The sequence below is a fragment of the Lutra lutra genome, chromosome 4 (genome assembly GCF_902655055.1).
Source record: "Lutra lutra chromosome 4, mLutLut1.2, whole genome shotgun sequence".
NCBI lineage: Eukaryota > Metazoa > Chordata > Mammalia > Carnivora > Mustelidae > Lutra > Lutra lutra.
This window is the reverse complement of record NC_062281.1, coordinates 66,105,702-66,128,060: the sequence shown is the minus strand read 5'-3', so window position 1 is coordinate 66,128,060 and position 22,359 is coordinate 66,105,702.

Genomic DNA, 22,359 nt, shown 5'->3' with positions numbered 1-22,359 from the left:
GCCTTATAAGCTCAGCTTTTCATGTTTTGAAAATCAGTGATATCAAAATATTCTGGGCCATAGAGACAACTGTTATGGGGTCTTGGATGCCCACCCCACGCCATTCTCAGATGTTTCCCAGCCTTGACTCTCTATAAACTAAAGATAGTAATGCATTGCAAGACTCCTTGGAAATGTCCCAACCTATAATTAGGATATCACCTTGTACTTGGGAAGATTTCTATGACCCTTCCTATCTAAGAGTGACATGTGGGGAATAGGTAGCATAGGAAAGTGGCATCATTCATACCACTGGGACCTGCCTCATCTGAGCAAATCCATCATGACATTCCCAGGTGCCAAATTCACCTAAAGACTACAATGGCTTTAAGGTCCAAAGCCTCAAAGAAAAATAAAATGTTTCCCTATGCATATCCTCTGTCCTAGGACTTTCTCCTGGTCCTGGCCATTAATGTACAGTGTCCTCTCTCCCTTTTGAATCTACTAGCACACTGAATAGCCAGGGGAAATGCAGGGTATTCAGCATATTGGCTATTTCACTCTTCCTGCACACCTGTCTTTACCTTGGAGTTGTGACTAACACTTATTACTGCACAGCTTACAAGAGTTGAATTGAATGAAGGTGAGAATAGGAAATATTAGCTAAAGTGGAATGTGAGATTATCTTTAATTTCCAGTAGTGTGTGCTTTCTCTCTCCTGTTTGCTTTGGTTTTGGTTTTTACTCTGTTTGATTACTACTGGTGCAAAATTGTGTACAACTGGTAAGAAGAGGAAAAAACTTAACCACTAAGATACTCATAAAATTGCTGCCAGAACAACACCAAAACCGTATTTCAGTTTTGAAATAACAAACAGATCTCTTGTCTTCCCTGCTCATGATCTCTCTGCTGTGAATGCCAGTTAGCACACCATCTTGTTCTGGGGTAAAGCTTCAATGATGCTTGTGCTCATCCCCAAGGCCCTTTCACCTCTTGCCCTTATCATGCACTTCACCAGCCCCCAGAAATATGTAACCTAGAAGCCACTGAATTTATATTTTCTAATTTCCCTGCAGTCAAAAATAAGCCAAAGCCATTGCCCGAAGATAACGATCTGAAACTGTGTCCTATGTCCTCTGCTAGGGATAGATCCAGGGCATTCTAAACAATCCAAATGGTTTCATGCAATATCAGTGCATAAAAATTGCATAACCAAAGCTTAAAGAATTATGAGGGGCCTCCTGGTATTCAAAAAAAGAAAACCCCCCAAAACAAAAACCTGTCCCCTGGTATTAAAAACACCAAAGGACTCCCATACAGCTGAGTTTAATAAACCACTTTTCAACGTATGTTTCATAAGAGACGTTTCCAGTGTGTGTCTCACGCTATAATGCTCAACAGCTGCGACTGTAGCCCTCAATGTGTTCCATATGGGGCTGTGGTTATAATCGGCTCTTTCTGTGAAAGGCTCTCTTGGACTTCTTCTGTAATTAGGATTAAAATGTGTTGAGGGCACACAGGAGATGTGAAAGAGGCCTTTTATTTCAGTCATTAGCATTTCTCTCAGGCAAGATCACTTTCAGAAAAAAGCTGTGTAGAGTCTGTCTCTAACCTTCACCAAAAGAGGTCCAGCCTGTTAAAATAAATTCCTTCCTCTTCTTATTCTTCTGTTTTTTGGTTTTTTTTTTTTTTAATCTGAATTTAATCTTTCTCCACCTGATCATGTTCTCATTGTTAGGTACTTTCTATTTCTTCCTTGCTAAGGACTCTGCTTTGTTATCAGCAAGGCAAGGAAAGACAACATGATAGTGGCTCAAATATTAGGTGATTTGAGTTAGCACCTGACATTGCCTCTTACTACCTGTGCATCTGGGGCAGTTGTGCTAGCCAAAGTTAACCAACTTTGGTTTCCTTATCTGGCCACTTGGGAATAATTATCAAATCTATGTGCTCCTAGGATTACATGAGATACCATCCTGATCAGTTAGCACAGAACCTGCCTTAGACTGGACACCTGATGAAGGGTAGTTCTATTTTTTTTTTTTTTTTTTTTTTTTTTTTCCAGCATAACAGAATTCATTGTTTTTGCATCACACCCAGTGCTCCATGCAATACGTGCCCTCCTTAATACCCACCACCTGGCTCCCCCAACCTCCAACCCCCGGCCCCTTCAAAACCCTCAGATTGTTTTACAGAGTCCATAGTCTCTCATGGTTCACCTCCCCTTCCAATTTCCCTCAACTCCCTTCTCCTCTCCATCTCCCTATTTCTGAAGGGTAGTTCTTATATAAAATATGTATAAGTAAATATTATGCATTTTATATGTTGCTGACATTGATGCCTTAAATGTGGCATACTAAAATACCATTGCTAATATAACATTGACATTCTGGTCCAATGCACTGTCTCATTTCTCTAATGAATAGTAATATGGAAAATTGCCCATAACAGTGAAATTTTGAAAAAAAAATATTAAGTTCCTACAAGATAGAATTCATTAAATTATTATATCTATATATGCAATCAACACTATGCACCTATTAAAATTATGTTACAGACAAGTCTTAAATGTATTTAATGGATGTTTCTAGGCACTTGTTTTCTCATTTGTGAAACCAGACAAGTGAGAGATGATTCTTCATCAACTTTGAGCTCTTTTCTTCCATTTTTGCTGTAAATTTTCATTGTCATTAAATGTTTAGTTTGCTACCAGAGTGGATTTGAAGATCTTTTACTCACACTGAAAGACAATAGGTAAGAGTGAATAGGCGAGGTCATAACAATAACTAGATTTTCAGGAAATAGTGCAGAACGTTCCACGTGGAGTACGGCAGCAATGTGGATGACGCCTCGGAGTTGTGCAGTATGGCAGCCCTATGGTGACTCCCCTTGCTTTAGGTAGGAGAGGCTCTTCCACAGTACGTGCACCCAATGCTGGGATGGATGGGTCCAGTCAAAATGGTGTCAACAATCCGCAGCCTGTTCCAGCAACCAGCAGCAGAAACTCTATAGTATTTCCCTATCTAGCAGAAGAGAAAATAATTTGTTTTAGAAATATATATTGAATCTTGCCAGTATCTGGAAAATCATGTAGAAAAAAAAATACAGGAAAAAATCCCCACATGATCGTGTAACAACCACCTCAAAATTCAGAAAATGATACCAAACAAATCAAATAAATACCATATAGTTAACATTGGTTTCCTCTTCAACTGTAGAAAGCGCATCCTGAGTAGGCATCCAGTCCCTTCTCCCTGGATCTCTCTCCCTCTTTTAGCTCTTTTCTTTTATCTGGCCTCTAGGACCCAGAATCATCCTCCCACAGTCCCTGTGGTGAAGGCAGAGGAATGTCCCAGCTCTGGGGAGAGAAAGCAATATCTGCAAAGCCAGGCAGTTCAGAGCAGTCAAACCTTTCTAGAGAAAAGTCTGAATTAAAAATTTAAGATCATAAATTCTGGGGTGGGTCCTGGAATATGTGTTTTCACAAGCCCTCGATGTGATTCTGATGCCATTAAAAGTTGAGACCTACTGATCTATTCCATTCTGTTTCTTTGCTACATCTTTGGCTCAGTCAAAACAAGTACCTTGTTCACAAGGATGTCATCTCAAGAACATCCTTTGAAAGTCTCCCTACTCAAAAGAAAAAAAAAGAAAAAGAAAAGAAAAAAGAAAGTCTCCCTACTCATTTTTCTCTCTTATCTCTGCTTATGAGAGGCTATCCTCACCTGAATAATTTAAGATATTAGACAGTGACATTTCTTCTGCCACTGTTGTGTGTCTGTATGTGCGTTTCTGTTTTACTCAGACAGAGGGAGTGAACTAAAAACCTGAAGATTGATACTTTAAATATGCCTTCTTTTTGAGTGTTTTGAGTGTCTGATTAAGAGAGTACTTACTTGGCGTTAACATGTTCTGTTTCTTTCCTAAAGCTTGTTCCGGCAGTTCACCCCTCATTCCTATGTCATAGTTCCTACAATAATTAATTCAGCATCTATTTCATTATACCTCATTCCAAGAGTACATTAAATGCATTCTCATAATTCAGTGTTGATCTCTCCCTTCTTTACCTGGTTAATGCCAGTGAAACCCAGTGTGATCTACTAACAATGAAGGACCCCAAGGTGTGCTTCATTTTTAAGAACCTAGTAACTAAAAGTCAGAGAGGGAAATAATCCTTGGGTTTTTGACCCACTGTTGTGGCATTTACTAACACGTCCCATTATCACATTTGTGTATGCCATCATCTTAGATGTCCTGGTCACACTTTAAGGTACTTTGTTTGCTCAGGGATAGAAAGAGCAACATTTAATACTTTAGTGATAGCCTTAGTGAGAGTTGGCACATTTACCACAGGAGCTAACATCAGACTGATACAACGGAGTACTGAAGCCTGCTTTTATTAAGTGAATGCCATACAGTGTTTGCAATTAGGTTCACAGAAAAAATTTATCCATAGGGATTTGCTTCCCTTCTGATGGCATTCTGTCTAGAAAGCAATCTCCAGTTAAGTCCCATGGCAGGTTGCAAGGAATGACATAATACACACTCTGCCCTCAATGAAGTACACACTGCTTCTTCACCCTGGGAATCATTTTCCATTTCAATCTAGGAGCAAAACATGGCTCTGCATGCTTTCCTCTCCAGATCACTAAAACCTAGAAGCACAGGGCTGCTTTCTGGCTTTTGCATCAAGAACTAATAGATTGGGGGACGCCTGGGTGGCTCAGTGGGTTAAAGCCTCTGCCTTCGGCTCAGGTCATGATCCTAGGGTCCTGGGATGGAGCCCCGCATTGGGCTCTCTGCTTGGTGAGAAGCCTGCTTCCTCCTCTCTCTCTCTCTCTGCCTGCCTCTTTGCCTACTTGTGATCTCTGTCAAATAAATAAATAAAATCTTTAAAAAAAAAGAACTAATATATTGGGCTTAAACAACTCTACACAGAAATATATGCTTTATAGGTTGCTCATAATTATGATTAGGAGGCTGAATAGCCTGACACAATCTCACAAATGTCTAAGGTGAGGGAGCAGCTTCCAGGCCCACCAACGGAATGGTGGTTCAGCCAATTTCACTGCTACCTGGCATCATTTATTGGTTAAACTAATGTGCCCGGTGGATTAGAATTTAGGGTTTTTGCTCTCTATCTCAGAGTCATCTACTTTCCCTCACCCCAGTTTTCTGCTACCATCTCCCTAAGCCTCATGGTAGAATTTCACAGACCAGAAGATCAATGGAGACGGAGCATAGACACCAGAAGCTTGTTCTCTACCCCGTTTAAGGACAGCTGGCAATTTTCAATGTGCTCTATCATACAGCCTTTCACCCTACCTTTGCCAACCACATAGTCACATAGCAAACACACGGATTTGACCCCAGGACTTCAAATTCACAAAAAGTAGATGGTAAGAATATCCATGCTGGTGTATGACCCAAATTTAGCATTTTCTTATACTTGAAGTAAGTGGACTTCAGAGGTGACAATTTTATGTAGTATCATTTTATCTCTGCTTTCAATGTATATTAAAGTACCCTCCATGACTTTTTTCATACCTTTTTCACACCAGGAGAAATAGGAGGTGGAGGAAGGCAACCCAACCCACCTCCTCAAAGCCATCCAAGGGCCGGCCATCTGTCCTACCATCTTACCTGCCACCTTAGTCACTTTATTTGAGTACATACAAGCATAGACACCAGCTGTCATCATCTTCTATGCCTTTCTGACCAACTATACCCTAAAACAAAACTTGGCAAAAACAAAAGCAAGAGAAGGTAAAACTGTGAAGCTGATAAAGGCTTCTTTGGTTGCCTTTTCCCACTTTGCATTTCAGTGGGAAATTCTGCATTTCCTGCATTGCCTCCTTCCATCCAGGTCACCTACACCCTGCCAACCCACTCTGCCCTCACGTTATTGCCAATAGCTGAATGTGGTCACTGTGGGATCCCATCTGGACTGTCCTTCCTGAAGGACAGGTAATAGGAATAACCTTCTGAGTTATATGGATAAGAAAGGTTATCTCTTTTCACATGTGCAATCAAATAGTATACATCATATTTCATTTGTATCTCTTAGAACCCTGATATCTTCTTGTTTCTCTGACAAAAACAGTCATCCAATTAATTGGACAAATGCATTAATATTACCTTTCTTGGAAAATAGCATCTTTTATTTTTCTCACTTAACTTACACATTAAGTAGTTACTGTGACACAGCTCCATGCTAGAAAAAGGAATAAAATGTGTTTTCTGCATTTAAGAAAGAGTCCATCCCATTTACAATTGCACCCAAAACTATAAGATACCTAGGAATAAACCTAACCAAAGAGACTAAGAATCTATACTCAGAAAACTATAAAGTACTCATGAAAGAAATTGAGGAAGACACAAAGAAATGGAAAAATGTTCCATGCTCCTGGATTGGAAGAATAAATATTGTGAAAATGTCTATGCTACCTAAAGCAATCTACACATTTAATGCAATTCCTATCAAAGTACCATCCATTTTTTTCAAAGAAATGGAACAAATAATCCTAAAATTTATATGGAACCAGAAAAGACCTCGAAGAGCCAAAGGAATATTGAAAAAGAAAGCCAAAGTTGGTGGCATCACAATTCCGGACTTCAAGCTCTATTACAAAGCTGTCATCATCAAGACAGCATGGTACTGGCACAAAAACAGACACATAGATCAATGGAACAGAATAGAGAGCCCAGAAATGGACCCTCAACTCTATGGTCAACTCATCTTCGACAAAGCAGGAAAGAATGTCCAATGGAAAAAAGACAGCCTCTTCAATAAATGGTGTTGGGAAAATTGGACAGCCACATGCAGAAAAATGAAATTGGATCATTTCCTTACACCACACACGAAAATAGACTCAAAATGGATGAAGGATCTCAATGTGAGAAAGGAATCCATCAAAATCCTCGAGGAGAACACAGGCAGCAACCTCTTCGACCTCAGCCGCAGCAACATCTTCCTAGGAACATCACCAAAGGCAAGGGAAGCAAGGGCAAAAATGAACTTTTGGGATTTTATCAAGATCAAAAGCTTTTGCACAGCAAAGGAAACAGTGAACAAAACCAAAAGACAACTAACAGAATGGGAGAAGATATTTGCAAATGACATATCAGATAAAGGGCTAGTGTCCAAAATCTATAAAGAACTTAGCAAACTCAACACCCAAAGAACAAATAATCCAATCAAGAAATGGGCAGAGGACATGAACAGACATTTCTGCAAAGAAGACATCCAGATGGCCAACAGACACATGAAAAAGTGCTCCACATCACTCAGCATCAGGGAAATACAAATCAAAACCACCATGAGATATCACCTCACACCAGTCAGAATGGCTAAAATTAACAAGTCAGGAAATGACAGATGCTGGCGAGGATGCGGAGAAAGGGGAACCCTCCTACACTGTTGGTGGGAATGCAAGCTGGTGCAACCACTCTGGAAAACAGCATGGAGGTTCCTCAAAATGTTGAAAATAGAACTACCCTATGACCCAGCAATTGCACTGCTGGGTATTTACCCTAAAGATACAAACTTAGTGATCCGAAGGGGCACGTGCACCCGAATGTTTATAGCAGCAATGTCTACAATAGCCAAACTATGGAAAGAACCTAGATGTCCATCTACAGACGAATGGATAAAGAAGATGTGGTATATATACACAATGGAATCCTATGCAGCTGTCAAAAGAAATGAAATCTTGCCATTTGCGACGACGTGGATGGAGCTAGAGGGTATCATGCTTAGCGAAATAAGTCAATCAGAGAAAGACAACTATCATATGATCTCCCTGATATGAGGGAGAGGAGATGCAACATGGGGGGTTAGGGGGTAGGAGAAGAGTAAATGAAACAAGATGGGATTGGGAGGGAGACAAACCATAAGTGACTCTTAATCCCACAAAACAAACTGAGGGTTGATGGGGGGAGGGGGTTGGGAGAGGGGGTGGGGTTATGGATATTGGGGAGGGTATGTGCTATGGTGAGTGTTGTGAAGTGTGTAAACCTGGCGATTCGCAGACCTGTACCCCTGGGGATAAAAATATATGTTTATAAAGCTGTAAAAAAAAAAAAAAAAAGAAAAAAGAAAGGATGAATACCCAAGTTTTGTAGCAACATGGACGGGACTGGAAGAGATTATGCTGAGTGAAATAAGTCAAGCAGAGAGAGTCAATTATCATATGGTTTCACTTATTTGTGGAGCATAACAAATAGCATGGAGGACAAGGGGAGATGGAGAGGAGAAGGGAGTTGAGGGAAATTGGAAGGGGAGGTGAACCATGAGAGACTATGGACTCTGAAAAACGATCTGAGAATTTTGAAGGGGTGGGGGGTGGGAGGTTGGGGGCACCAGGTGGTGGGTATTGTAGAGGGCACGGATTGCATGGAGCACTGGGTGTGGTGCAAAAATAATGAATATTGTTATGCTGAAAAAATAAAAAAAAAAAGAAGCTTGAATTCTAGCTAGGAGGGAGGGTACATACCCAAACACTATTTACACACAAAAAAACAAAACACAGTGTCATTAAGTACAATGATAGAAATGTGCAAAAAACTCTTATGACATTGGACAGAAAAAAGAATTGAGCACAAGAATGGACAAGAACATCTGGAAGTGAAGCTAAAAATAATGGCTGAAAGCCAGTGATGAAAAACTCTATGTTGTCCTAATAAGTTAGGGCCTTCTTTCTGACTGTAAGGGAAAATCTGAAAATTACTTTCTGAATATAACCTGACCCAGTGAAGCAACTGTAAATGGAAGGCTTCAGGTGCACCCCCATGGATGATATGCTTTAGGTCCTGTAAGTCTTTCAGAGTTACCACTGCCTAGCATAGCCTTGACCTTCCACTGTCCTGACACTGTATTTGGGAAGTAGTCTTTAGGGTATCATTTTAAAACATCTTCCTGACTATATAACCCTGTCTTCTCAGAAGATTTTGGAAAAATAAAAAAAGACATTTATACTTCCGATAGAATGAAGTACAATGTTATCTAAATGAAAAGGTTTAGGAGAACAATATTCTTACTTGTTTGGAAACAGCAAAATCCATCAAAGATAGCACTAAAAGAAAGCATATGATTTAAATTTAATTGACAACAGATTATCGACAGAAGCCAGATGAAATAGAGTAAAAGTGCATGGAATAAAAAGTATATGATAAAAACTATGGTTTAGAAATCAACAACGAGTCTTTCATTTCTTTAATATAATGCTTGGAAAACCAGCATGTAAATGTGACAAAACATAGCATTTAACATTATCCATCTCCTCGTGAATTTTTAAAACCACAACACATGATTTTGACAACCACAGCTATGTACTATGGGAAAGTCAAAGCCAAAAAATACAGGAATTGGTGCCAGTGAGTGAAAGGAGGGAGCATGAGATTGATGTATGGTAAGCTTACAAAGAAATAAATTCAGGACTTTCCAAAAGCACAGAACTAAAGTCAGTCCCATAGCTACCTAAAGAAACTCTTAAGTAAAATAGACATGCTATTCGGTGCTCTGAAATTATAATTGGCCTTCTAGCATTATTTTGCATGGAATTAGTCTCCTCTATTAATCCCGAAATACCAGCCCCAACCAGTGCATCTCCCCATACCCCTACAATTTGATAAAGATCATTAGTTTCTTTAGTATACATGAATTTCTCATTTCTGCTGAATGATTTGTTAACCTACATCCTAAACAGGATTACAGACATTGGCACAGAGGAATGCTAATGAGGAGCTAAAGGCATTTCCCAATTTAAAACTTGATTGCATTCCAAAAATGTATTGGAAAGTTTGACTAATTGGAACTCAGAATGTATCTTCTTGTGAAAATAAATGGTGGATAATTTCCTGAACTGACCCAAGCCAGGCCATGAGATACCTAAGCCATCATTTCCAACAGCACAACCTAAATTCTGGGTCCAGACAACAGGATCTTTTGGGGAGAGTAGGAGGAAAGGCAATACAGTGAGGTTTGCCCCTCTTTTACTTAGCATTAATAGGTTAAAAGTGTCTTGGCTATTCTCTCTCTTCCCCCTTTAATACCACTTCAATCCTCCTATCCCTGCTAGTGAAATGCTCCAAGCTCCAAAGGTATCTTTCCTACCTCTGCCCCAACCCTACCCCACAGTCTTCATGTCAACAGTTCCACAGAATGGGAGGCAGTGATAGACACATTTGTCACTGTTGAGATCTGCCACTTACGAGCTTCCTCACTGGCCAGAATTACATTGGTAGCAGCAGCTCCTCTAATTGCTTGTTCTGGCTTTTGGGAGCTCAAATTGTCATTAAGAAAAAAAAAAATCCATAACTTTTCCCATGTTCTATTTTGGCAGGAAAAGAGCCTTGGGAAATGTCCATATAGCAGAAGTCCCTGCTGCCATCATTTCTTGCTCCTGTGCCAGTTTTGAGTCGATTTAAGAAAAGCTGTCTATGGCTTATGTCTCTCCTTTTCTCTTTCCTTGAATCTTCTTCAGCACAGTTTCTCTAAACATTCAGTGCTCCCTTCAAGGGAGATCTTTGTCTTTTGGAGCAGGTACATTTTCCACTGCCCGATTCTGGTCATGAATATCCTTACTCAAGACCACGTGTCTTTGCATCCAGTGTGAACTTGGATCATGGGGCAGCAGGTGAGGAAAGGCATGGCAGGGAAGGTTTGGCTCAATGCAAACTCTAATGATCAATGAGGGCTGCCTGGAAAGTGGCGAATGGGGGCTGGAAGAAAGAGAAGGATTCCAGGGAGATCCCAGCTCCAGAGCAAGAGGGTCATAGTTGATTGTTGACTCTGGCAAGAGTACTGGCCAGAGGACAGTGAGGGAACCCACACACTTGCACGCTCAACCCTTGGCAGTATGGAGTCAGGATGATTTGGATTCATATCTGGTTTTTCCATTTGGTAGCTATTTACTTTTAGTTTCTTCTTTTGAAAACTTGAGATAAAAATCTACATCAAAGAATCCTTGTGATAAAGTTAACATTTGTAAAGATACAAAAATTCCAAAATATGAATTCTTATCCCCTTCACTAACACTGTCTGCCATTCTTTTAATCGGCTGAATTAATAAATGTTGGTCTTGGCCCTCTTTAGACATTTTCTCTTAAATTATTGAGGTTTTTTTGTTATTGAAAAAAATTGTTTAAAGTTTTATTTATTTATTTATTTATTTATTTATTTATTTATTTATTTGACAGAGAGAGAGAGAGAGAGATCACTAGTAGGCAGAGAGGCAGGCAGAGAGAGAGGGGGAAGCCAGATCCCTGCTGAGCAGAGAGCCCCGTGTGGGGCTTATCCCAGGACCCTGATCATGACCTGAGCTGTAGACAGAAGCTTAACCCACTGAACCAGGCACCCCTTGTTATTGAAAAAAAAAAAGATTTTTTTTTTATCCACAGTGATTACTTGGAGCAGATCATATGTCTTTCTTTCACATAATCCCTCACTTCTAACATGGCATTAATTGTATGATGTCTTGCATCAGGTTTATAAAATAGCTTTTTGATGGGGTGGGGTGTTACACATTCAGATTAAATGCACATTTCATCTGTTAAGTCAAAAATTCCTAATTTTTTTGAAGGTCAAAAGTAAGATTTCTAAACATTGAGTAAATAAGGTAGATTCCTCTCTATTTTGTTATCTATCAAAAAACAAGTCATTTAAAGTAGTGCAATGTTGGCCAAGGTCTATATTCTTCAAGGTGGTTAGGTATAGCTGGCACAAATTCCCTTGAATTTATGCAAATACCCAAGTGGTCACTTTCTCGTAGTGCTGTCTACAGCCCGGGCACCATCATGCTTGAGCTGTGTCTGCTCTGTCCCTCTTTGACTCCAATGTGAGCATAACAGGGCAGGAAGACCCAAAGGGCTCCATACCCAAAGCATGCAGAAGCACCCTGGACATACCACAGCTTTCCCAGTGGAGTCATAAATGGAGTCAGTAGGCACCCCAGATCTCACTGCTCTTCAAACATTGGTTGGTCATCCACTACGGTGGAATTTTATTGTTCCTTCCACTCATCCTAGACTTTGTCTTAACAGCTGCACATCCTTACTCTTATTCTTCCTGTCTCTTTATCCTTTCCAAAAGCAACACAGAAGAATTCCTGCCAAGTCTCAGAAGAGCTACATCCACTCTTCTGTGAACTATCGTTCCTGCCATTACTGGGAAGTCCTCTGCCCCCTGCATTTACCAAGACCTCCAACAAAAACAATTGTTTCTTATGAAGAATCCTCCTCTTCCCATCACCTTCTAAAAACAGGGACTGGCTAACAAGGGCTACATTCTAGAGGAAGCTCCAAATAACTAGAGAGGTGAACAGAACAACTACTACAAGTAGTAGTAGAGAAAGACTTCTACAAGTCTTTCAACCAGAAGGCATGTCCTACTAAGATATTTCCCCATCTTTGAAATACAGTTATGGAAATTGTTCAGAGAGAGAGGAAAGTCAGGTCGAAAATTTCTAAAACAAAACAAAAAAACAAACTTATAATTTTTAGTTTTTTTTTTTTAAATCATACTAAAAATTATTTCATTTCTTCATATATCCTAGAAATTAGGAAGCTACACCTACATTGCTATTCAAGATAAAATACATGTGGTGTACTAGAAATGCTGTAGATACAGCCAAACCTATGTTGGGCCCTGGTTTTGCCATTTAACAAGTGATTCTGAACCCATACTTTTTACTATCTCCCTTTAAAAAGTTATTCTTTATCTCTTAAATGGATATAATAAATCTTGCTTCAAATGGGTTTTTTTTCTAGTGTTTTTTTAAATACTTTTTTCTAGTATTTTTTAAAAATATTTTATTTACTTATTAGAGAGATAGAGACCACAAGTAGGCAGAGCAGCAGGCAGAGGAAGAGGGAGAAGCAGGCTCTCTGCTGAGCAGGAAGCCTCATGTGGGGCTCGATCCCAGGACTCTGCGATGATGACCTGAGCCGAAGGCAGCCGCTTAACCAACTGAGCCATCCAGGTGCCCCTCTAGTATTTTTTTAGTTGGAGAATGTTAATTATCTTCTTTGTCTTTCTTCTTAAGTTGTGCATTGTGTTTTCCTCTATGCATTGCATATAATACCATTGGCAATTTCTGTCTCTAAGGCCTAAAATGAAGCAATTATTATTTTCTGTTTTTAAAAAAGTAACAAAATCAGTATTAAGTGAAAGATGTCAGGTTTAGAAGCTCAATAGACATGAGATCCAAAAATAACTCCCCAGTTAGTCTTTCCATCAGTTAGCTCCTCTGCACATGGGGGGATAACACCCATCTGACAAGGTTGTTGTAAGGAAGAGAGAGGCTGATGCGGAGTTGGTCGTATAGGTAATGTACAGTGAGTGAGAGCTCGCCTTGGGGTGTACTGGTCCCAAACTCATATCCTAACATCTCACATAGGATGCCATCCCACTCAACACTGTTTTCCACACAGGGACAGTCACATGGAAGTTGGTGGAGAGCTCATACCCTTTTGAGGGACATTCTGGCTTTGCCTGGTAGAGCACCACTGTAATGGCCTCAGAGGGTGGCCTCAGAAATAGCTGGCCCTGCAGTACCCACTTCCACCTAAGGCCTCCATCCCCGTGAAAATGAGTTCCTGTCTGCAGCCCTAAACATATGTCCTATGAAGTAGGGTAATGGGTTTTAAAGAACCTCAACAGATGGGAAGCATTGGCCTAGTTTGTATGACATCAGAACATAGTGTCACCCTTTCTGGATGCAAGAACCCAGAGTTCCAACAAGACCTGAGAGTATGGTGTGATGACCAAGCTCTTTCACTTTGAATTTAGTCACCAGACACCAAAGGTGGGGTTAACACAGACACAGTAAATTTGTTGGTGAAATTCATGGCACAAATGCCACATACATTCCTGGGCCCAGGAATGCCAAAATGTTCAGGCAGTGAAGCAATGATGCAGTCAGTAATTAGAATACCAAACCATGTTAACATCGTACTTAATCAAATCCAGAAGTTCTACCTTATTTAGCCCTATTATAGCAATCAACTCTTTGATTATTTCTATCTCAGGCTTAAACTCCCAGGCAAGTTATCCAGCTTACTACTGCCTAGACTTAAGATTCAAATGAATATCGTATTGGCAGTCACTATTAGGGTTAGTAAGTTTTCTTCACTTCTAATACTTAAGATTAAAGATATTAAATTGTCGATTTCCTGGTTGTTACCAGGTTTTATAGTACATACCCTGTAATTATAGATACAGGTCAAAGATAGCCAAGTGAGAGCTAGCAGCAGCATATCGATTTTTACTTAATAATTTTTTAATGTGGGGCACCTGGGTGGCTCAGTGGGTTAAAGCCTCTGCCTTTGGCTCAGGTCATGATCCCAGGATCCTGGGATCGAGCCCCGAATCGGGCTCTCTGCTCAGCGGGGAGCCTGCTTCCTTCTCTCTCTCTCTCTGCCTGCCTCTCTGCTTACTTGTAATCTCTGTCTGTCAAATAAATAAATAAAATCTTTAAAAAAAATAATAATTTTTTGGGGCGCCTGGGTGGCTCAGTGGGTTAAGCCGCTGCCTTCGGCTCAGGTCATGATCCCAGGTCCTGGGTTCAAGCCCCACATCGGGCTTTCTGCTCAGCAGGGAGCCTGCTTCCTCCTCTCTCTCTGCCTGCCTCTCTGCCTACTTGTGATTTCTCTCTGTCAAATAAATAAATAAAATCTTTAAAAATAATAATAATAATAATAATTTTTTAATGTCGTGCACCAAACTCTGAATAAAATGAAATGCCAAAATGGTATTTGTTACACTAAAGTTTAACACATTAATGACAGCCAGAATTTCTCATATTGTCTGTCCCCAAATTCTCTAATATAATTTTATTTCCTGATACTAAAGCATGCACTTTGTTCAGTGGAAAGGTATGAGTGTGATATTTTTGTCACTAGAGGGCAGGAAATTAAAGTACATTATTTCCAAAACCCTTTATGGGGGGCCTGGGAGGCTCAGTGGGTTAAGCCTCTGCCTTCGGCTCAGGTCATGATCTCAGCGTCCTGGGATCGAGCCCCGAATCAGGCTCTCTGCTCAGTGGGAAGCCTGTTCCCCTCTCTCTCTTCCTGCCTCTCTGACTACTTGTGATCTCTCTGTCAAATAAATAAATAAAATCTTTAAAACAGGAAGTGTCTGAGCACATTCCCACCAGAAATGGGGCTTTTTAACTTCATCTTACTAAATAGGCCATTCTCTCATCACGAAAGACAGAAGTGCTGCTTATGTTTGGGATTCCTTTGCTTGCTTCCCTCAGGAACTACTTTTTGCATGTCTCATTCTTGAGTGAATAAGAACCTGATGGCATGACATGGTGGCATAGTGATTTCGTGTGATCTTTGTTGCCAATTCAAGGTTAAAATTCTAAACCACCTCACTTTTTCTCCTTTAATAGCTTTAGGCTTTGTTAATTGTGGAGCAGCCCCATTTCTTGCATTTTGGTAAAAACAATTTTGTAGGTCTTTATCAACAATATAATGCAGTTTTGGGTATCCCCATTTTACAGTTAAGCTAAATGAAGTACAACTGGGTAATCCAACTTCAGAGCTAACTAACCCAAGGTCATTGTAAGGGCACAGTTGGGATTCTAACCTGGCTCTGCTTGACCGGACAAACTACTTCCTATTCTGTCACTCATTTAAGATACAGAAGATAATTGGTCTTAAGGAAAACTGAAGGTTTAATCTTGTTTGGGGAGCTGACAGTTTCAGGGTAACAAAGAAGTGGATTATGTAGCTAAAACTGGAAGTCTAATTGTGGTTCCCTTCTCTAGGTGATGAGTCACTGATGGTGAATCCTTATTAGAAAAGCAGGCAGACAACACAAGGGATGGAAAGTGGAAGATGAGTAAAAATAAAGTAGCACAGAAACTGGCCATGGGTGTGTGCCTTCATTCATTCAACAAGTAATAATACTCTGTGCCAAGAACATTAACCAACAGAGTCCATGCTCTCTGATAGCTTGGTTTAGTAAATAACCCCACACATAACATTAGTAGACAATGTATAAATGTTGGGTGGAATGAAGAGACCATGAGGATTGATTAGTGAGCTCTGAACCAAGAAGGGAGGAATGGAAATCTATTCCAGGCCTCACCTGCTCTGATCACTCAGCCCTGCCATAGCTCAGCTGGGGAGGAGCATGAACATGCTTCCTGACACTAGGGTTCCTTGTTGGACTTGAGCCCCCTGGTATTGGATGTGCCCACTGAGGACTGGAACACTTCTTCCTCACTCAACCCTGCACATGCTGAAGCCTCCTTTCCTGTCACTGTGTGGTCATTTCTCCTTTCAGGGGAGCAACTCTAAGGACTGCCTTTGTCCCATGACCATAGGTATGTATGTGCAAGGCTGGTTATGGCCCCCTAGACAGCTGGTGCATGCTGAATAGTCAGTGTCCATGCAGTATCCACACCCCCATCCTTAACCCTGTTGCCCCCGACACCCCATACCCCCAACTTGGTTTACTAGTCCTTCATGGAAAAGGGATATGGAGAATTAGGAATGGAAGGAAACAGGGTTTGTTTTTAAGAAGGCAGTTTGGTCCTTGAAAACTTTAATCAAAGAGACCCCAAATCAGGATGTGACCTATTGAAAAGCAGACAACTATGAGAAATACAGTGACTCAGAACAGCTTGAACTTCAGGGACATCATATTTGTTTTCTAACTTACCACTCTGGCTCTTCCTCTGTCTCTCAACAGCAGCTTTTTATTTTCATCCTTCAATGGTGGCTTCCTTTTAATGTCTGACTTTTAGAAACCCAGAGCTAGAATTTAAGAGCACAGGGTGGTCATTGGAATCTGAGTTGTCGTCTATGGTGGTAGTTAAAACTCCTTTCAGGTAAGATGGCTCAAAATCCGTTTGCCTGAGACTGGCCCTGTTCTCACCTGCTCTTCTGGCCTAGTAATTGGCAATATCCCATTTCAGTCTGAGCAGAGTCCTGATTTAGATGGTAAATCATGGATTCAGCCTTATTCACTGTGTTTGCTTCTCTAATAAGCATTGTTTCAAGTTTTCAGCTACCTTCTTATTTCAAGACTGCAAATTTAGTTCCTTACTATCTTCCTATAGAAAGTCTCCTCCTTGTCCTCTCTCTCTTCTGCCTTGCCATAGCCACCAGTCATATTCAGTATTTCCTTATTGTAGCCCAAATTAAGGTGGCTTTCTCCTAACTGCTCTACCTCCTACTCCATTCTCATTCTAATGATCTTACTAAAATAAGCCTTTGCATGTATTACTCCCTTGCTCAAAAATCTACTTTGGCTTCCTATTGCTAACTACATCAAATCCAGAATCCTTTGTCTGGATTTCAAGGCCTCTATAATCAGACTCTCTGGTTCCCCTGTCTCTATTTCACTCTTCTTCGGTCTTGAGACTCCTTGGTAGTCCAGAGAAAGGGAGCACTTCAGCCTTGCTCCATCTTTAACAGAAGAAGGCAGGCCCCATTCATCATAAGGGCCTAAAGCAAGAATGAGCCATCTCAGATCATGAATGATAGATTGGAATGAGTGAGCTCTAGGGGCATTAGGGAATTATGAAAGATGTACAGTAGGTTTTAAGTTTGGGTTTTGAACCTATTCTTCACAAGTCAGTGTGGTTTATAGAAAAGTTCTTCAGTGTTCTCTGGAAAGTTCCTAGAGCTCTTGGCTCTTATTAATGGGAGAATAACTTAAGTTTTCCTTATGCACTAGCTCAAAGGGCAACTCCTAAGTGCTGATTATCAGGTGTTTATTCCAAAAGCTTTATTCCCCACAGTCTGTTCTGTGTGTTGAGGCCTCCTGCTTTGCTTGGTAAAAGCATACAATGCTGTAGGTCTCTATTTCCTCTGACCTGAACTCCCAGGCAGGCATAGGGATCAGGATTCCCTCTGCCACTGAGCTAGTAGAAAGAGGAGTATTTTATGTGCTTCTGGGCCACTTCTTGGAGCCCAGTCTGATAATGAAGACTTTATTTTATGGCACCAGGATACATGCTGGGTAATACCGCTAAGCACGATCACTTCCACTTCCTGAAAAGTAGTGAAGGATGTTACTATTCCATAATTTTATATTGTGAAAGCTACAAAAGCATAAGTCTTTTAGTCTGTGTAAATGGAACTGCTGATCAGAAAATGAAGTTGTCTTGTGAACTGTTCTAATCTTCATTACGATCCCTCAGTAGATAACTGGTTCATAGGATTAGAATTTGCTTTGCCAAAACAAATACCTTTTCCAGTCTGCCTCTGGGCATTAGTTTCTTCATAATAAAGTGGAATGTAGAATATGAAGTTTTCAAATAGCTAGTTCTGGGTAGTATAGTAAATTTCATAAATTATTTTATTAAAGGTTCAAGCAAACTTTAAAATGGCTTCAGCAAAATTACCATCTTCCCATTGTACTTTGAAAATAATAAAATATTAGTATTTTTTTTTACTAAGAATACTGTTGGGTTGTGGGTTTGTTGGTGTGTTTTTGTTTCTTCTTTTTCTGTAACAACCCCAAATCTCAATTGTTTGAAGAAGAAATTTTTTTCTCATTTAGAAACACAAGCAGGTATAGTTGGTAGTGCCAGAGGAATGGACTCTGTCCTCTGTCTCTGCCATGCTCAACACTCAACTCCCAAATGTGGTTCAGTGAGTCTAGCTCTTGAGGTCCAGGCAGCAGGACCATGGAAAATGTTGGTCCCTCTCCTTTAAGAAAACAATCCTTCACCATCACTACCTACTGGACAGAGTTAGTTAGATAGATTTAGCTGCAAGGGAGGCTAAGAAATAATGGCTGGGAATGGTGAGTATGGCTTGGGCTAAACATACTAGGAAATACCTAGCAGCTTCTCTCAGTGGTCACTCTGATATTTAATGATTATCAATCTACTTTCCCTTCTATTTCATTCTCCTATAGAAGCAATACATCCCAATGGGCTTTTAGAATTGTGTACTTCACACAGATTCAAAATGCACATTTTTATTCTGTAAATGGTATTTAAGTCATAGAATCAGAAAAGAAAGATCACAAAATTAGAGCTCAGTCCCTTTCTTTAATACATGAGGAAGCAGAACTAAAAAAAAAAAAAAAAAAAAAAAAGATTTGCAGAGCTGGTGGAGTGGGACTGAAACCCAGGTCAGCTGAGTTTGACTTATTCCTTATAGTTAACAACACTGTTTGGTGAATCCAGAAATCTTACTCTTTCTTATTCCTTAGGGTTATTGGGGATGAAGTAAAATGACTTCTCAGCCTTGCAAGGCTGAGAATTATTTAATGAGGGAGGATTTAATTTTATTTCTATAAATATTTGTAGCATATCTGGCCCTCTGCTAGTTTGGGACTACAGATAAAAGAGCAGTCCATGTGCATAGTGTAATGAGTAACTTGGGTAAGTAAACAATTTCAACTCTGGGATCACTGTGCCCACAGACAAAACTCTTGGTGTGGAGCGAGTTCAAGAGAATGGATCACTTAATCTAGACCTCTGAAAGGTCAAAAAAGTCTTTTTTGTTGTGAGAAGAGTCTTTAAAAGACAGAAATCTGAGTGAATTATTAAATATGCTAAGTATTTTACATTTTTCTTCTGAATGTTTGGGACTCCAAGAACATGGTCCTCATCTCAGGCATAAAGAACAAATAGAAATTAAGTGAAGGCTTTCCAGACACAGGGAATATATTGCCTGTGCAAAGAGCTACAGGTGAGAACTTGGTCAAATCTAGAAAATGAGAGCAATTAAGTATGAACAAAATAAATGGTTTTTCTCTTGGTAGGAGAGGTGAGGTACGCCTTCAACGTCATGAACTACTTTATGTCCCATAACATGAAGTTCTGGTTTCTCCCAAGGGTGATTAGATGCTAGTCAAGAATTTTACAAAAAAAAAAAAAAAATCTAGATTACTTTCTTTCCCTGTCCCCCAAGGAAAATGCCCTTTCCCATCATTGAGAAGGGAAGTCTTGAAAGCTAATAATTGGGGACAAAAGACTGGGATATTCTAGTGATCATGGTAATAACATGGTAGAGCAGTAACAATCAAAGGGAAAGGATGGAACCAATTAAAGAAATACTTAACAGGTAGAATTTTCACAATTGGGTAACTGAAGAGGAGACGAAGGAGGAAATAATGTAAAATGATTCTTAGGATTAATAGAACTGAGCTCTTTACAGAGGGGTAAGTACTACTTCAACTCTGTGTAGTTTGAGGGATTTATAAAGTACCCAACTGGATAGATGGCTCTGAAGCTCAAGATATCTAGACTGTGGAATAGATTCCAGAAACTGATGTACGCCTTCTTGAAACCATCGAGTGTAGGGTGGGGCATCTAGGAAGCACTCATTACATTAAAAATAAAGAACTCAAACCAAGATAGAACAATGAGGGGAATGGAGAGCAAGAGAAACTTTTAGAAAGTACTAGGAAGAAACCCAGGAGAGTAAGATCCAAGAAAGGTGAGGCCAGTCACATTAAATATGACAAAGTGATATCCATTGGCTTGGCCATTCAAGATCTCAGTTGTATTGTCATCAGAGATGCTTTTAGTGAAATGGTGAGGGGAATCCAGAGCATGGCGGTTGAAGAACAAATGGGATGTGAGGACATTAGTGGTGAGTGCAGACCATAATTTAAAGAAGCTTATCCATGAAGTCAGAGTGGAGAGTTGATAAATAGTTGAAAGGGTTTTGTTTTTGTTTTTACTACTTAACATAGGGGAGTATGACCATGTTTTATGCCAGGTTGTAGGAATAAGAGTAAGACTATAGGTGAGAAATGGAGTTAGGTGTCTGAAGAGATAGGAAGCTAGCTGGCCTCTTTCCTAAAAAACAAACAAAACAAAACAAAAACAAAAACAAAAAAACCTAGCCCTATGAAGACATAGTAGATAGAGGACCTGATAAAAGATGATTTTTCAGTTTTCTTTTTTTTTTTAAGATTTTATTTATTTATTTGACAGACAGAGATCACTAGTAGGCAGAGAGGGAGGAAGGGAAGCAGGCTCCCTGCTCAGCAGATAGACTTTCCAACTAATATTAGACATAATAATATAATTAACACCTATATTATATTCCAATTTATAAATTTGTAAGAAATTTGTTAACATTAGAGGAAGCAAGGTGTAGGAATCCTCTGTAGAGTAAATCTAAAATTTAAGTTTAAGAAAACAAAACTGAGGGGCGCCTGGGTGGCTCAGTGGGTTGAATCCTCTGCCTTCTGCTCACGTCATGATCCCGGGTCCTGGGATCGAGCCCTGCACCAGGCTCTCTGCCAGATAGAAATTCTACTTCTGCATTTCAGAAAGAATTATAGTCTGACTGGTTTTTCCTCTGCCCTAAATGAGGGTGTTTATTCCCTTAGAATATAGTTGGCCTTCACAGCAGCTGTTCTGAAACTCTGCAGTTACTTAAAGCTCTTACTCTACCTCACTCTCCCTCCCTACTACCCCTGACCCCAAACTTTTTACTAATAAAACCAAAGATGTGTGTCTTTAAGATGGAGTCAATGTGGTGTATGGCCTGAGTTATCTTGTCTTCCATCCTCTCTGACTCAATCTGTACGAGTCCCAAGCTCACCTCTCCTTCCAAGATGGTATCTCCTTTATCAAGTCAACACTAATTTTTTCCCCAAAGTATAGTTGATGGTTACATTAGTTTTAGGTGTACAACATAGAGATTTGACAAGTTTATACCTTATGTTAAGTTCATCACAAGTGTAGCTGCCATCTGTCATCACAGAATCTATTATAATATCATTGACTATTACCCTATGCTGTTCCTGTCATCCCCGAGACTTACTCATTCCGTCACCGGAAGTCCATATCTCCCACTCCCTTTCACTCCTTATGCCCCTTCCCCTACCCATCTCTGCTCTGGCAACCATCCGTGTGTTGTCTGTATTTGAGTCTGTTTCTGTTAGTTTTATTTTTTAGATTCCATATATAAATGAAATCATATGGTCTTTCTCTAACTTAATTCACTTAGCATAATAACCTTTAGGTCTATCCAAGTTGTTGTAAATGGCAGGATCTCCTCCCTTTTTTACAACGGAATAATATCCGTGTGTGTGTGTGTGTGTGTGTGTGTGTGTGTGTGTGTGTGTACAACATCTTTATTCATCTATGGTAGACACTTGGGTTGTTTCCGTATTTTGCCTATTGTAAATAATGCTGTAATAACATAGGGCTGCCTATATATTTTCAAATTAGTGTGTTTGTTTTCTTTGAGTAGATCTCTAGTAGAATTACTGGATCTTATGGTTAATTAAGTTAATTAACTTAAGTTAATTTTTATTAACTTTTTGAGAAACCTCAATTGTGGCTGTACCAGTCTACATTCCCAACAACAGTGCAAGAGGGTTCCCTTCTCTCCACATTCTCACCCACACTTGTTTTACCTTTTTGATTTTAGACAATGTGGCACATA